Source organism: Scyliorhinus torazame, chromosome 22 (genome assembly GCF_047496885.1).
Source record: "Scyliorhinus torazame isolate Kashiwa2021f chromosome 22, sScyTor2.1, whole genome shotgun sequence".
In the NCBI taxonomy this organism is placed as follows: Eukaryota; Metazoa; Chordata; class Chondrichthyes; order Carcharhiniformes; family Scyliorhinidae; genus Scyliorhinus; species Scyliorhinus torazame.
In genome coordinates this window covers 14,200,900-14,214,511 of record NC_092728.1, presented here as the reverse complement: position 1 = coordinate 14,214,511, position 13,612 = coordinate 14,200,900, and the positions used below count along the sequence as shown (strand labels likewise).

At 60.1% G+C, this 13,612-nt stretch overlaps 1 long non-coding RNA gene across 1 annotated transcript in view; it reads right to left on the bottom strand.

Annotated features, from left to right (window-relative positions):
* LOC140399478 (uncharacterized) overlaps positions 1-13,612 on the bottom strand; it is a 40,219-nt gene that overhangs the window by 9,236 nt on the left and 17,371 nt on the right. Inside the window, exon 2 of the long non-coding RNA XR_011937691.1 lies at positions 4,947-5,012. This is a non-coding gene — a long non-coding RNA (uncharacterized lncRNA). The remainder of the gene's footprint in view (positions 1-4,946; positions 5,013-13,612) is intronic.

The window sequence follows — 13,612 nt, the reverse complement described above, 5'->3', positions numbered from 1 at the left end:
GGGTGCGACGGGGGAAGGCGGGGTGTTGGGTGCTACAGGGGGAAGGCGGGGTGTTGGGTGCTACAGGGGGAAGGCGGGGTGTTGGGTGCGATGGGGAAGGCGGGGTGTTGGGTGCGATGGGGGAAGGCTGGGTGTTGGGTGCGATGGGGTAAGGCGGGGTGTTGGGCGTGACGGGGGAAGGCGGGGTGTTGGGTGCGATGGGGGAAGGCGGGGTGTTGGGTGCGACAGGGGAAGGCGAGGTGTTGGGTGCGATGGGGAAGGCGGGGTGTTGGGTGCGACGGGGGAAGGCGGGGTGTTGGGTGCTACAGGGGGATGGCGGGGTGTTGGGTGCGATGGGGGAAGGCGGGGTGTTGGGTGCGATGGGGGAAGGCGGGGTGTTGAGTGCGACGGGGGAAGGCGGGGTGTTGGGTGCGATGGGGAAGGCGGGGTGTTGGGTGCGATGGGGGAAGGCGGGGTGTTGGGTGCGATGGAGAAGGCGGGGTGTTGGGTGCGATGGGGAAGGCGGGGTGTTGGGTGCGATGGGGAAGGCGGGGTGTTGGGTGCGATGGGGAAGGCGGGGTGTTGGGTGCGACGGGGGAAGGCGGGGCGTTGGGTGTGACGGGGAAGGCGGGGTGTTGGGTGCGACGGGGGAAGGCGGGTGTTGGGCGATGGGTGGGTGTTGGGCGATGGGTGGGTGTTGGGTGCGATGGGGAAAGGCGGGGTGTTGGGTGTGACGGGGGAAGGTGGGGTGTTGGGCGATGGGTTGGTGTTGGGTGCGATGGGGGAAGGCGGGGTGTTGGGTGTGACGGGGGAAGGCGGGGTGTTGGGCGATGGGTGGGTGTTGGGTGCGACGGGGGAAGGCGGGGTGTTGGGTGCGATGGGGGAAGGCGGGGTGTTGGGTGCGATGGGGGATGGCGGGGTGTTGGCTGCGACGGGAGAAGGCGGGGTGTTGGGTGCGACGGGGGAAGGCGGGGTGTTGGGTGCGACGGGGGAAGGCGGGGTGTTGGGTGCGATGGGGAAGGCGGGGTGTTGGGTGCGATGGAGGAAGGCGGGGTGTTGGGTGCGACGGGGGAAGGCGGGGTGTTGGGTGCTACAGGGGGAAGGTGGGGTGTTGGGTGCGATGGGGAAGGCGGGGTGTTGGGTGCGACGGGGGAAGGCGGGGTGTTGGGTGCTACAGGGGGAAGGCGGGGTGTTGGGTGCGATGGGGAAGGCGGGATGTTGGGTGCCATGGGGGAAGGCGGGGTGTTGGGTGCGATGGGGAAGGCGGGGTGTTGGTTGCGACGGGGAAGGCGGGGCGTTGGGTGTGACGGGGAAGGCGGGGTGTTGGGTGCGACGGGGGAAGGCGGGTGTTGGGCGCGATGGGTGGTTGTTGGGTGCGATGGGGAAAGGCGGGGTGTTGGGTGTGACGGGGGAAGGTGGGGTGTTGGGCGATGGGTTGGTGTTGGGTGCGATGGGGGAAGGCGGGGTGTTGGGTGTGACGGGGGAAGGCGGGGTGTTGGGCGATGGGTGGGTGTTGGGTGCGACGGGGGAAGGCGGGGTGTTGGGTGCGATGGGGGAAGGCGGGGTGTTGGGTGTGACGGGGGAAGGCGGGGTGTTGGGTGCGATGGGGGATGGTGGGGTGTTGGGTGCAATGGGGGAAGGCGGGGTGTTGGGTACGATGGGGGAAGGCGGGGTGTTGGGTGCAATGGGGAAGGCGGGGTATTGGGTGCGACGGGGAAGGCGGAGTGTTGGGTGCGACGGGGGAAGGCGGAGTGTTGGGTGCGACGGGGGAAGGCGGAGTGTTGGGTGCGATGGGGGAAGGCGGGTGTTGGGTGTGACGGGGGAAGGCGGGTGTTGGGTGTGACGGGGGAAGGTGGGGTGTTAGGTGCGACGGGGGAAGGCGGGGTGTTGGGTGCGATGGGGGAAGGCGGGGTGTTGGGTGCGATGGGGGAAGGCGGGGTGTTGGGTGCGATGGGGGATGGCGGTGTATTGGGTGTGACGGGGGAAGGCGGGGTGTTGGGTGTGACGGGAAAGGCGGGGTGATGGGTGTGACGGGGGAAGGCGGGTGTTGGGCGATGTGTGGGTGTTGGGTGCGATGGGGAAAGGCGGGGTGTTGGGCGTGACGGGGGAAGGCGGGGTGTTGGGCGTGACGGGGGAAGGCGGGGTGTTGGGTGTGACGGGGAAGGTGGGGTGTTGGGCGATGGGTAGGTGTTGGGTGCGATGGGGGAAGGCGGGGTGTTGGGTGTGACGGGGGAAGGCGGGGTGTTGGGCGATGGGTGGGTGTTGGGTGCGACGGGGGAAGGCGGGGTGTTGGGTGCGATGGGGGAAGGCGGGGTGTTGGGTGCGATGGGGGAAGGCGGGGTGTTGGGTGCGATGGGGGAAGGCGGGGTGTTGGGTGCAACGGGGAAGGCGGGGTGTTGGGTGCAATGGGAAAGGCGGGGTGTTGGGTGCGACGGTGGAGGCGGGGTGTTGGGTGCGACGGGGGAAGGCGGGGTGTTGGGCGATGGGTGGGTGTTGGGTGCGATGGGGGACGGCGGGGTGTTGGGTCCGACGGGGGAAGGCGGGGTGTTGGGTGCGACGGGGAAGGCGGGGTGTTGGGTCCGACGGGGGAAGGCGGGGAGTTGGGTGCGATGGGGGAAGGCGGGGTGTTGGGTGTGATGGGAGAAGGCGGGTGTTGGGTGCGATGGGGGAAGGCGGGGTGTTGGGTGTGATGGGGAAGGCGGGGTGTTGGGTGAGATGGGGGAAGGCGGGGTGTTAGGTGCGATGGGGGAAGGCGGGGTGTTGGGTGCGATGGGGGAAGGTGGGGTGTTGGGTGCGACGGGGGATGGCGGGGTGTTGGGTGCGAAGGGGGAAGGCGGGGTGTTGGGTGTGACGGGGGAAGGCGGGTGTTGGGTGCGATGGGAGGAGGCGGGGTGTTGGGTGCGATGGGGGAAGGCGGGGTATTGGGTGATGGGGGAAATGCGGGGTGTTGGGTGTGACGGGGGAAGGTGGGGTGTTGGGTGCGATGGGGGAAGGCGGGGTGTTGGGTGCGATGGGGGAAGGCGGGGTGTTGGATACAACGGGGGAAGGCGGGGTGTTGGATGCGATGGGGGAAGGCGGGGTGTTGGATGCGATGGGGGAAGGCGGGGGTTGGGTGCGATGGGGGACGGCGGGGTGTTGGGTGCAATGGGGAAGGCGGGGTGTTGGGTGCGATGGGGGATGGCGGGGTGTTGGGCGTGATGGGGGAAGGCGGGGTGTTGGGTGCGATTTGGGAAGGCGGGGTGTTGGGTGTGACGGGGGAAGGCGGGGTGTTGGGTGCGACGGCGGAAGGCGGGGTGCTGGGTGCGATGGGGAAGGCGGGGTGTTGGGTGCTACGGGGGAAGGCGGGGTGTTGGGTGCTACGGGGGAAGGCGGGGTGTTGGGTGCTACGGGGGAAGGCGGGGTGTTGGGTGCGACGGGGGAAGGCGGGGTGTTGGGTGCGATGGGGAAGGCGGGGTGTTGGGTGCTACGGGGGAAGGCGGGGTGTTGGGTGCGACGGGGGAAGGTGGGGTGTTGGATGCGATGGGGGAAGGCGGGTGTTGGGTGCTACGGGGGAAGGCGGGGTGTTGGGTGCTACGGGGGAAGGCGGGGTGTTGGGTGCGACGGGGGAAGGCGGGGTGTTGGGTGCGATGGGGAAGGCGGGGTGTTGGGTGCTACGGGGGAAGGCGGGGTGTTGGGTGCGACGGGGGAAGGTGGGGTGTTGGGTGCGATGGGGGAAGGCGGGCTGTTGGGTGCGATGGGGGAAGGCGGGGTGTTGGGCGTGACAGGGGAAGGCGGGGTGTTGGGTGTGATGGGGAAGGCGGGGTGTTGGGTGCGACGGGGGAAGGCGGGGTGTTGGGTGCGATGGGGCAAGGCGGGGTGTTGGGTGCGATGGGGCAAGGCGGGGTGTTGGGTGCGATGGGGGAAGGCGGGGTGTTGGGTGCGATGGGGGAAGGCGGGGTGTTGGGTGCGATGGGGAAGGCGGGGTGTTGGGTGCTACGGGGGAAGGCGGGGTGTTGGGTGCGATGGGGGAAGGCGGGGTGTTGGGTGCTACGGGGGAAGGCGGGGTGTTGGGTGCGATGGGGGAAGGCGGGGTGTTGGGTGCGATGGGGAAGGCGGGGTGTTGGGTGCTACGGGGGAAGGTGGGGTGTTGGGTGCGATGGGGGAAGGCGGGGTGTTGGGTGCGATGGGGGAAGGCGGGGTGTTGGGTGAGATGGGGGAAGGCGGGGTGTTGGGTGCGATGGGGGAAGGCGGGGTGTTGGGTGAGATGGGGGAAGGCGGGGTGTTGGGTGCGATGGGGAAGGCGGGGTGTTGGGTGCTACGGGGGAAGGCGGGTTGTTGGGTGCGATGGGGGAAGGCGGGGTGTTGGGTGCGATGGGGAAGGCGGGGTGTTGGGCGTGACGGGGGAAGGCGGGGTGTTGGATGCGATGGGGGAAGGCGGGTGTTGGGTGCGACGGGGAAGGCGGGGTGTTGGGTGCGATGGGGGAAGGCGGGGTGTTGGGCGTGACGGGGGAAGGCGGGGTGTTGGATGCGATGGGGGAAGGCGGGTGTTGGGTGCGACGGGGAAGGCGGGGTGTTGGGCGTGACGGGGGAAGGCGGGGTGTTGGGTGCGATGGGGGAAGGCGGGTGTTGGGTGCGACGGGGAAGGCGGGGTGTTGGGCGTGACTGGGGAAGGCGGGGTGTTGGGTGTGATGGGGGAAGGCGGGTGTTGGGTGCGACGGGGAAGGCGGGGTGTTGGGCGTGACTGGGGAAGGATGGCCGTTCAACCACATTTGTAAGACAGGATCTCCCCTGACAAAGCCATGCTGACTATCCTTGGTTAATCCTTGCCTCTCCAAGTGCAGATTAACTCCGTCCCTCCGAATCGTTCCAGCGGATTTGCTGCCACTGACATTAGACTCACTGGCCTGTCGTTTCCTGCCGTCCGTACTTCCCTTCTGGGCACCTGTCCTGTGGTCAGAAAAGATTTGAAAGATCGCGCTCTCACTCACCCATTCCAAGATCTTGATGAATCCCAAAGGTTCCTTGGCAACCCGGAAGGAGCCACTGGCCACAATCTGAGAGGGAGGAGGAGGGGAAGAAGAGGTTGACTAGTTAGAGATAGGATAGATACCGAGAACTGTGGGTCGCATCCGCACACATTCCACCCTGTACCCGATCAGCACCCACTCTCAGAGAGAAGGTTTAATAGACTCATAGCAGGAATGGGCGGCATGTCTTACACACGCAGTCCCACACACGCAGACCCACACACGCAGACCCACACACGCAGAACCACACACGCAGAACCACACACGCAGAACCACACACGCAGAACCACACACGCACACAGAACCACACACGCAGACCCACACACGCAGACCCACACACGCAGGCCCACACACGCAGACCCACACACGCAGAACCACACACGCAGAACCACACACGCAGAACCACACACGCAGAACCACACACGCAGAACCACACACGCAGACCGCACACACAGGGAGCACACACAGGGAGCACACACAGGGAGCACACACGCAGACCCACACACGCAGACCCACACACGCAGACCCACACACGCAGACCCACACACGCAGACCCACACACGCAGACCCACACACACAGACCCACACACACAGACCCACACACACAGACCCACACACACAGACCCACACACACAGACCCACACACACAGACCCACACACACAGACCCACACACACAGACCCACACACACAGACCCACACACACAGACCCACACACACAGACCCACACACACAGGGAGCACAGATTGACATTTCCCTCCCTCTCCCTCTCTCATTTCCTGGTTAATAAGAACATAAGAACTAGGAGCAGGAGTAGGCCACCTGGCCTCTCGAGCCTGCTCCGCCATTCAATGAGATCATGGCTGATCTTTTGTGGACTCAGCTATACTTACCCGCCCGGTGACCGTAACCCTTAATTCCTTTACTGTTGAAGAATCTATCTACCTTTGCCGCAAAAACATTTAACGAGGGAGCCTCAGCTGCTTCCCGGGGCAGGGAATTCCACAGATTCACAACCCTTTGGGTGAAGAAGTTCCTCCTAAACTCCGTCCTAAATCTACTTCCCCTTATTTTGAGGCTATGCCCCCTAGTTCTGCTTTCACCCGCCAGTGGAAACAACCTCCCTGCTTCTATCCTATCTATTCCCTTCATAATTTTATATGTTTCCATATGATCCCCCCTCATTCTTCTAAATTCCAATGCGTATAGCCCGTCTACTCAGTCTCTCCTCATAAGACACATCTCTCAACTCCGGAATCAACCGAGCGAATCTCCTCCACACCGCCTCCAGTCCATCCTTACTCAAGGAGACCAAAACTGTACACAGTGCTCCAGGTGTAGCCTCACCAGCACCCGATACACCTGCAGCATAACCTCCCTGCTTTTAAACTCCATCCCTCTCGCAATGAACGCAATGCTGCAGGGCAGCACGGTAGCATTGTGGACAGCACAATTGCTTCACAGCTCCAGGGTCCCAGGTTCGATTCCGGCTTGGGTCACCGTCTGTGCGGAGTCTGCACGTCCTCCCCGTGTCTGCGTGGGTTTCCTCCCACAGTCCAAAGATGTGCAGGTTAAGTGGATTGGCCATGATAAATTGCCCTTAGTGTTGGGTGGGGTTACTGGGTTATGGGGATAGAGTGGAGGTGTGGGCTTGGGTAGGGTGCTCTTTCCAAGAGCCGGTGCAGACTCGATGGGCCGAATGGCCTCTTCTGCACTGTAAATTCTATGATCTATGAAATTCCATTTGCCTTCTTAACTACCTGCTGCACCTGCAAACCAACTTTTTGCGACTCATGCACGAGCACCCCCCCCTCTGCACAGCAGCACGCTGCAATTTTTTACCATTTAAATAATAGTCCATTTTGCTGTTATTCCTACCAAAATGGATGACTGCACATTTACCAACATTGAACTCCACCTGCCAGACCCTAGCCCACTCACTTAAACTATCCAAATCCCTCTGCAGACTTTCAGTGTCCTCGGCACACTCGTCTCTACCACTCATCTTAGTGTCATCTGCGAAGTTTGACACATTACATTTAAGACTCCAGATCATCAATATAAATTGTGAACAATTGTGGGCCCAACACTGATCCCTGAGGCTCACCACTAGCCACTGATTGCCAACCAGAGAAACGCCCATTAATCCCTGCTTTGCTTTCAGTTAACCAATCCTCTATCCGTGCTAATACGTGACGCGTAACGCCATGCGCCTTTATCTTATGCAGCAGCCTTTTGTGTGGCACCTTATCGAATGTCTTCTGGAAATCCAGATACACCACATCCACCGGTTCCCCCTTGTCCACCGCGCTCATAATGTCCTCACAGAATTCCACTTAAGTAGTCAAACATGACCTGCCTTTCATGAACCCATGCTGTGTCGGCCCAATGGGACAATTTCTATCCAGATGTCTCGGTATTTCTTTCTTAATGATAGATTCCAGCATTTTACCCACTACAGCATTTCAGCTAGCCGGCCCTATACTTGCCCGCCTTGTGTCTACAGCAGTTCAGCTAGCCGGCCCTATACTTGCCCGCCTTGTGTCTACAGCAGTTCAGCTAGCCGGCCCTATACTTGCCCGCCTTGTGTCTACAGCAGTTCAGCTAACCGGCCCTATACTTGCCCGCCGTGTGTCTACAGCAGTTCAGCTAGCCGGCCCTATACTTGCCCGCCTTGTCTACAGCAGTTCAGCTAGCCAGCCCTATACTTGCCCGCCTTGTGTCTACAGCAGTTCAGCTAGCCGGCCCGATACTTGCCCACCTTGTCTTCAGCAGTTCAGCTAGCCGGCCCTATACTTGCCCGCCTTGTGTCTACAGCAGTTCAGCTAGCCGGCCCTATACTTGCCCGCCTTGTGTCTACAGCAGTTCAGCTAGCCGGCCCTATACTTGCCCGCCTTGTGTCTACAGCAGTTCAGCTAACCGGCCCTATACTTGCCCGCCTTGTGTCTACAGCAGTTCAGCTAGCCGGCCCTATACTTGCCCACCTTGTGTCTACAGCAGTTCAGCTAGCCGGCCCTATACTTGCCCACCTTGTGTCTACAGCAGTTCAGCTAGCCGGCCCTATACTTGCCCACCTTGTGTCTACAGCAGTTCAGCTAGCCGGCCCTATACTTGCCCACCTTGTGTCGACAGCAGTTCAGCTAGCCGGCCCTATACTTGCCCGCCTTGTGTCTACAGCAGTTCAGCTAGCCGGCCCTATACTTGCCCGCCTTGTCTACAGCAGTTCAGCTAACCGGCCCTATACTTGCCCGCCTTGTGTCTACAGCAGTTCAGCTAGCCGGCCCTATACTTGCCCGCCTTGTCTACAGCAGTTCAGCTAACCGGCCCTATACTTGCCCGCCTTGTGTCTACAGCTGTTCAGCTAGCCGGCCCTATACTTGCCCGCCTTGTCTACAGCAGTTCAGCTAGCAGGCCCTATACTTGCACGCCTTGTGTCTGCAGCAGTTCAGCTAACCGGCCCTATACTTGCCCGCCTTGTCTACAGCAGTTCAGCTAGCCGGCCCTATACTTGCCCGCCTTGTGTCTACAGCAGTTCAGCTAGCCGGCCCTATACTTGCCCGCCTTGCGTCTACAGCAGTTCAGCTAGCCGGCCCTATACTTGCCCGCCTTGTGTCTACAGCAGTTCAGCTAGCCGGCCCTATACTTGCCCGCCTTGTGTCTACAGCAGTTCAGCTAGCCGGCCCTATACTTGCCCGCCTTGTGTCTACAGCAGTTCAGCTAGCCGGCCCTATACTTGCCCGCGTTGTGTCTACAGCAGTTCAGCTAACCGGCCCTATACTTGCCCGCCTTGTGTCTACAGCAGTTCAGCTAGCCGGCCCGATACTTGCCCGCCTTGTCTACAGCAGTTCAGCTAACCGGCCCTATACTTGCCCGCCTTGTGTCTACAGCAGTTCAGCTAACCGGCCCTATACTTGCCCGCCTTGTGTCTACAGCAGTTCAGCTAGCCGGCCCTATACTTGCCCGCCTTGTGTCTACAGCAGTTCAGCTAGCCGGCCATATACTTGCCCGCCTTGTGTCTACAGCAGTTCAGCTAGCCGGCCCTATACTTGCCCGCCTTGTCTACAGCAGTTCAGCTAACCGGCCCTATACTTGCCCGCCTTGTGTCTACAGCAGTTCAGCTAACCGGCCCTATACTTGCCCGCCTTGTGTCTACAGCAGTTCAGCTAGCCGGCCCTATACTTGCCCGCCTTGTGTCTACAGCAGTTCAGCTAGCCGGCCCTATACTTGCCCGCCTTGTGTCTACAGCAGTTCAGCTAGCCGGCCCTATATTTGCCCGCCTTGTGTCTACAGCAGTTCAGCTAGCCGGCCCTATACTTGCCCGCCTTGTCTACAGCAGTTCAGCTAACCGGCCCTATACTTGCCCGCCTTGTGTCTACAGCAGTTCAGCTAGCCGGCCCTATATTTGCCCGCCTTGTGTCTACAGCAGTTCAGCTAACCGGCCCTATACTTGCCCGCCTTGTGTCTACAGCAGTTCAGCTAACCGGCCCTATACTTGCCCGCCTTGTGTCTACAGCAGTTCAGCTAGCCAGCCCTATACTTGCCCGCCTTGTGTCTACAGCAGTTCAGCTAACCGGCCCTATACTTGCCCGCATTGTGTCTACAGCAGTTCAGCTAACCGGCCCTATACTTGCCCGCATTGTGTCTACAGCAGTTCAGCTAACCGGCCCTATACTTGCCCGCATTGTGTCTACAGCAGTTCAGCTAGCCGGCCCTATACTTGCCCGCCTTGTGTCTACAGCAGTTCAGCTAGCCGGCCCTATACTTGCCCGCCTTGTGTCTACAGCAGTTCAGCTAACCGGCCCTATACTTGCCCGCATTGTGTCTACAGCAGTTCAGCTAGCCAGCCCTATACTTGCCCGCCTTGTGTCTACAGCAGTTCAGCCAGCCGGCCCTATACTTGCCCGCCTTGTCTACAGCAGTTCAGTTAGCCGGCCCTATACTTGCCCGCCTTGTCTACAGCAGTTCAGCTAGCCGGCCCTATACTTGCCCGCTTTGTGTCTGCAGCAGTTCAGCTAACCGGCCCTATACTTGCCCGCCTTGTGTCTACAGCAGTTCAGCTAGCCGGCCCTATACTTGCCCACCTTGTGTCTACAGCAGTTCAGCTAGCCAGCCCTATACTTGCCCGCCTTGTCTACAGCAGTTCAGCTAGCCAGCCCTATACTTGCCCGCCTTGTCTACAGCAGGTCAGCTAGCCAGCCCTATACTTGCCCGCCTTGTCTACAGCAGTTCAGCTTGCCGGCCCTATCCTTGCCCACCTTGTGTCTACAGCAGTTCAGCTAGCTAGCCCTATACTTGCCCGCCTTGTCTACAGCAGTTCAGCTAGCCAGCCCTATACTTGCCCGCCTTGTCTACAGCAGTTCAGCTAGCCAGCCCTATACTTGCCCGCCTTGTCTACAGCAGTTCAGCTAGCCAGCCCTATACTTGCCCGCCTTGTCTACAGCAGTTCAGCTAGCCGGCCCTATACTTGCCCGCCTTGTGTCTACAGCAGTTCAGTTAGCCGGCCCTATACTTGCCCGCCTTGTGTCTACAGCAGTTCAGCTAGCCGGCCCTATACTTGCCCACCTTGTCTACAGCAGTTCAGCTAACCGGCCCTATACTTGCCCGCCTTGGCTACAGCAGTTCAGCTAGCCGGCCCTATACTTGCCCGCCTTGTGTCTGCAGCAGTTCAGTTAACCGGCCCTATACTTGCCCGCCTTGTGTCTACAGCAGTTCAGCTAGCCGGCCCTATACTTGCCCGCGTTGTGTCTACAGCAGTTCAGCTAGCCGGCCCGATACTTGCCCGCCTTGTCTACAGCAGTTCAGCTAGCCGGCCCTATACTTGCCCGCGTTGTGTCTACAGCAGTTCAGCTAGCCGGCCCTATACTTGCCCGCCTTGTGTCTACAGCAGTTCAGCTAGCCGGCCCTATACTTGCCCGCCTTGTGTCTACAGCAGTTCAGCTAGCCGGCCCTATACTTGCCCGCGTTGTGTCTACAGCAGTTCAGCTAGCCGGCCCGATACTTGCCCGCCTTGTCTACAGCAGTTCAGCTAGCCGGCCCTATACTTGCCCGCCTTGTGTCTACAGCAGTTCAGCTAGCCGGCCCTATACTTGCCCGCGTTGTGTCTACAGCAGTTCAGCTAGCCGGCCCTATACTTGCCCGCCTTGTGTCTACAGCAGTTCAGCTAGCCGGCCCTATACTTGCCCACCTTGTCTACAGCAGTTCAGCTAACCGGCCCTATACTTGCCCGCCTTGTGTCTACAGCAGTTCAGCTAGCCAGCCCTATACTTGCCCGCCTTGTGTCTACAGCAGTTCAGCTAGCCGGCCCTATACTTGCCCACCTTGTCTACAGCAGTTCAGCTAACCGGCCCTATACTTGCCCGCCTTGTCTACAGCAGTTCAGCTAGTCGGCCCTATAATTGCCCGCCTTGTGTCTACAGCAGTTCAGCTAACCGGCCCTATACTTGCCCGCCTTGTGTCTACAGCAGTTCAGCTAGCCGGCCCTATACTTGCCCGCCTTGTCTACAGCAGTTCAGCTAGCCGGCCCTATACTTGCCCGCCTTGTCTACAGCAGTTCAGCTAGCCGGCCCTAAACTTGCCCGCCTTGTCTACAGCAGTTCAGCTAACCGGCCCTATACTTGCCCGCCTTGTGTCTACAGCAGTTCAGCTAGCCGGCCCTATACTTGCCCGCCTTGTGTCTACAGCAGTTCAGCTAGCCGGCCCTATACTTGCCCGCCTTGTCTACAGCAGTTCAGCTAGCCGGCCCTATACTTGCCCGCCTTGTCTACAGCAGTTCAGCTAGCCGGCCCTATACTTGCCCGCCTTGTGTCTACAGCAGTTCAGCTAGCCGGCCCTATACTTGCCCGCCTTGTCTACAGCAGTTCAGCTAACCGGCCCTATACTTGCCCGCCTTGTGTCTGCAGCAGTTCAGCTAGCCGGCCCTATACTTGCCCGCCTTGTGTCTACAGCAGTTCAGCTAGCCGGCCCTATACTTGCCCGCCTTGTGTCTACAGCAGTTCAGCTAGCCGGCCCTGTACTTGCCCGCCTTGTGTCTACAGCAGTTCAGCTAGCCGGCCCTATACTTGCCCGCCTTGCCTACAGCAGTTCAGCTAACCGGCCCTATACTTGCCCGCCTTGTGTCTACAGCAGTTCAGCTCACCGGCCCTATACTTGCCCGCCTTGTGTCTGCAGCAGTTCAGCTAGCCGGCCCTATACTTGCCCGCCTTGCCTACAGCAGTTCAGCTAGCCGGCCCTATACTTGCCCGCCTTGTGTCTACAGCAGTTCAGCTAGCCGGCCCTATACTTGCCCGCGTTGTGTCTACAGCAGTTCAGCTAACCGGCCCTATACTTGCCCGCCTTGTGTCTACAGCAGTTCAGCTAGCCGGCCCTATACTTGCCCGCCTTGTCTACAGCAGTTCAGCTAACCGGCCCTATACTTGCCCGCGTTGTGTCTACAGCAGTTCAGCTAACCGGCCCTATACTTGCCCGCCTTGTGTCTACAGCAGTTCAGCTAGCCGGCCCTATACTTGCCCGCCTTGCCTCCAGCAGTTCAGCTAACCGGCCCTATACTTGCCCGCCTTGTGTCTACAGCAGTTCAGCTAGCCGGCCCTATACTTGCCCGCCTTGTGTCTACAGCAGTTCAGCTAGCCGGCCCTATACTTGCCCGCCTTGCCTCCAGCAGTTCAGCTAGCCGGCCCTATACTTGCCCGCCTTGTGTCTACAGCAGTTCAGCTAGCCGGCCCTATACTTGCCCGCCTTGTGTCTACAGCAGTTCAGCTAACCGGCCCTATACTTGCCCGCCTTGTGTCTACAGCAGTTCAGCTAGCCGGCCCTATACTTGCCCGCCTTGTGTCTACAGCAGTTCAGCTAACTGGCCCTATACTTGCCCGCCTTGTGTCTACAGCAGTTCAGCTAACCGGCCCTATACTTGCCCGCCTTGTGTCTACAGCAGTTCAGCTAACTGGCCCTATACTTGCCCGCCTTGTGTCTACAGCAGTTCAGCTAGCCGGCCCTATACTTGCCCGCCTTGTGTCTACAGCAGTTCAGCTAACCGGCCCTATACTTGCCCGCCTTGTCTACAGCAGTTCAGCTAGCCGGCCCTATACTTGCCCGCCTTGTGTCTACAGCAGTTCAGCTAACTGGCCCTATACTTGCCCGCCTTGTCTACAGCAGTTCAGCTAACCGGCCCTATACTTGCCCGCCTTGCCTCCAGCAGTTCAGCTAGCCGGCCCTATACTTGCCCGCCTTGTGTCTACAGCAGTTCAGCTAACTGGCCCTATACTTGCCCGCCTTGTCTACAGCAGTTCAGCTAACCGGCCCTATACTTGCCCGCCTTGTGTCTACAGCAGTTCAGCTAGCCGGCCCTATACTTGCCCGCATTGTGTCTACAGCAGTTCAGCTAGCCGGCCCTATACTTGCCCGCCTTGTGTCTACAGCAGTTCAGCTAACTGGCCCTATACTTGCCCGCCTTGTGTCTACAGCAGTTCAGCTAGCCGGCCCTATACTTGCCCGCCTTGTCTACAGCAGTTCAGCTAGCCGGCCCTATACTTGCCCGCCTTGTCTACAGCAGTTCAGCTAGCCAGCCCTATACTTGCCCGCCTTGTCTACAGCAGTTCAGCTAACCGGCCCTATACTTGCCCGCCTTGTCTACAGC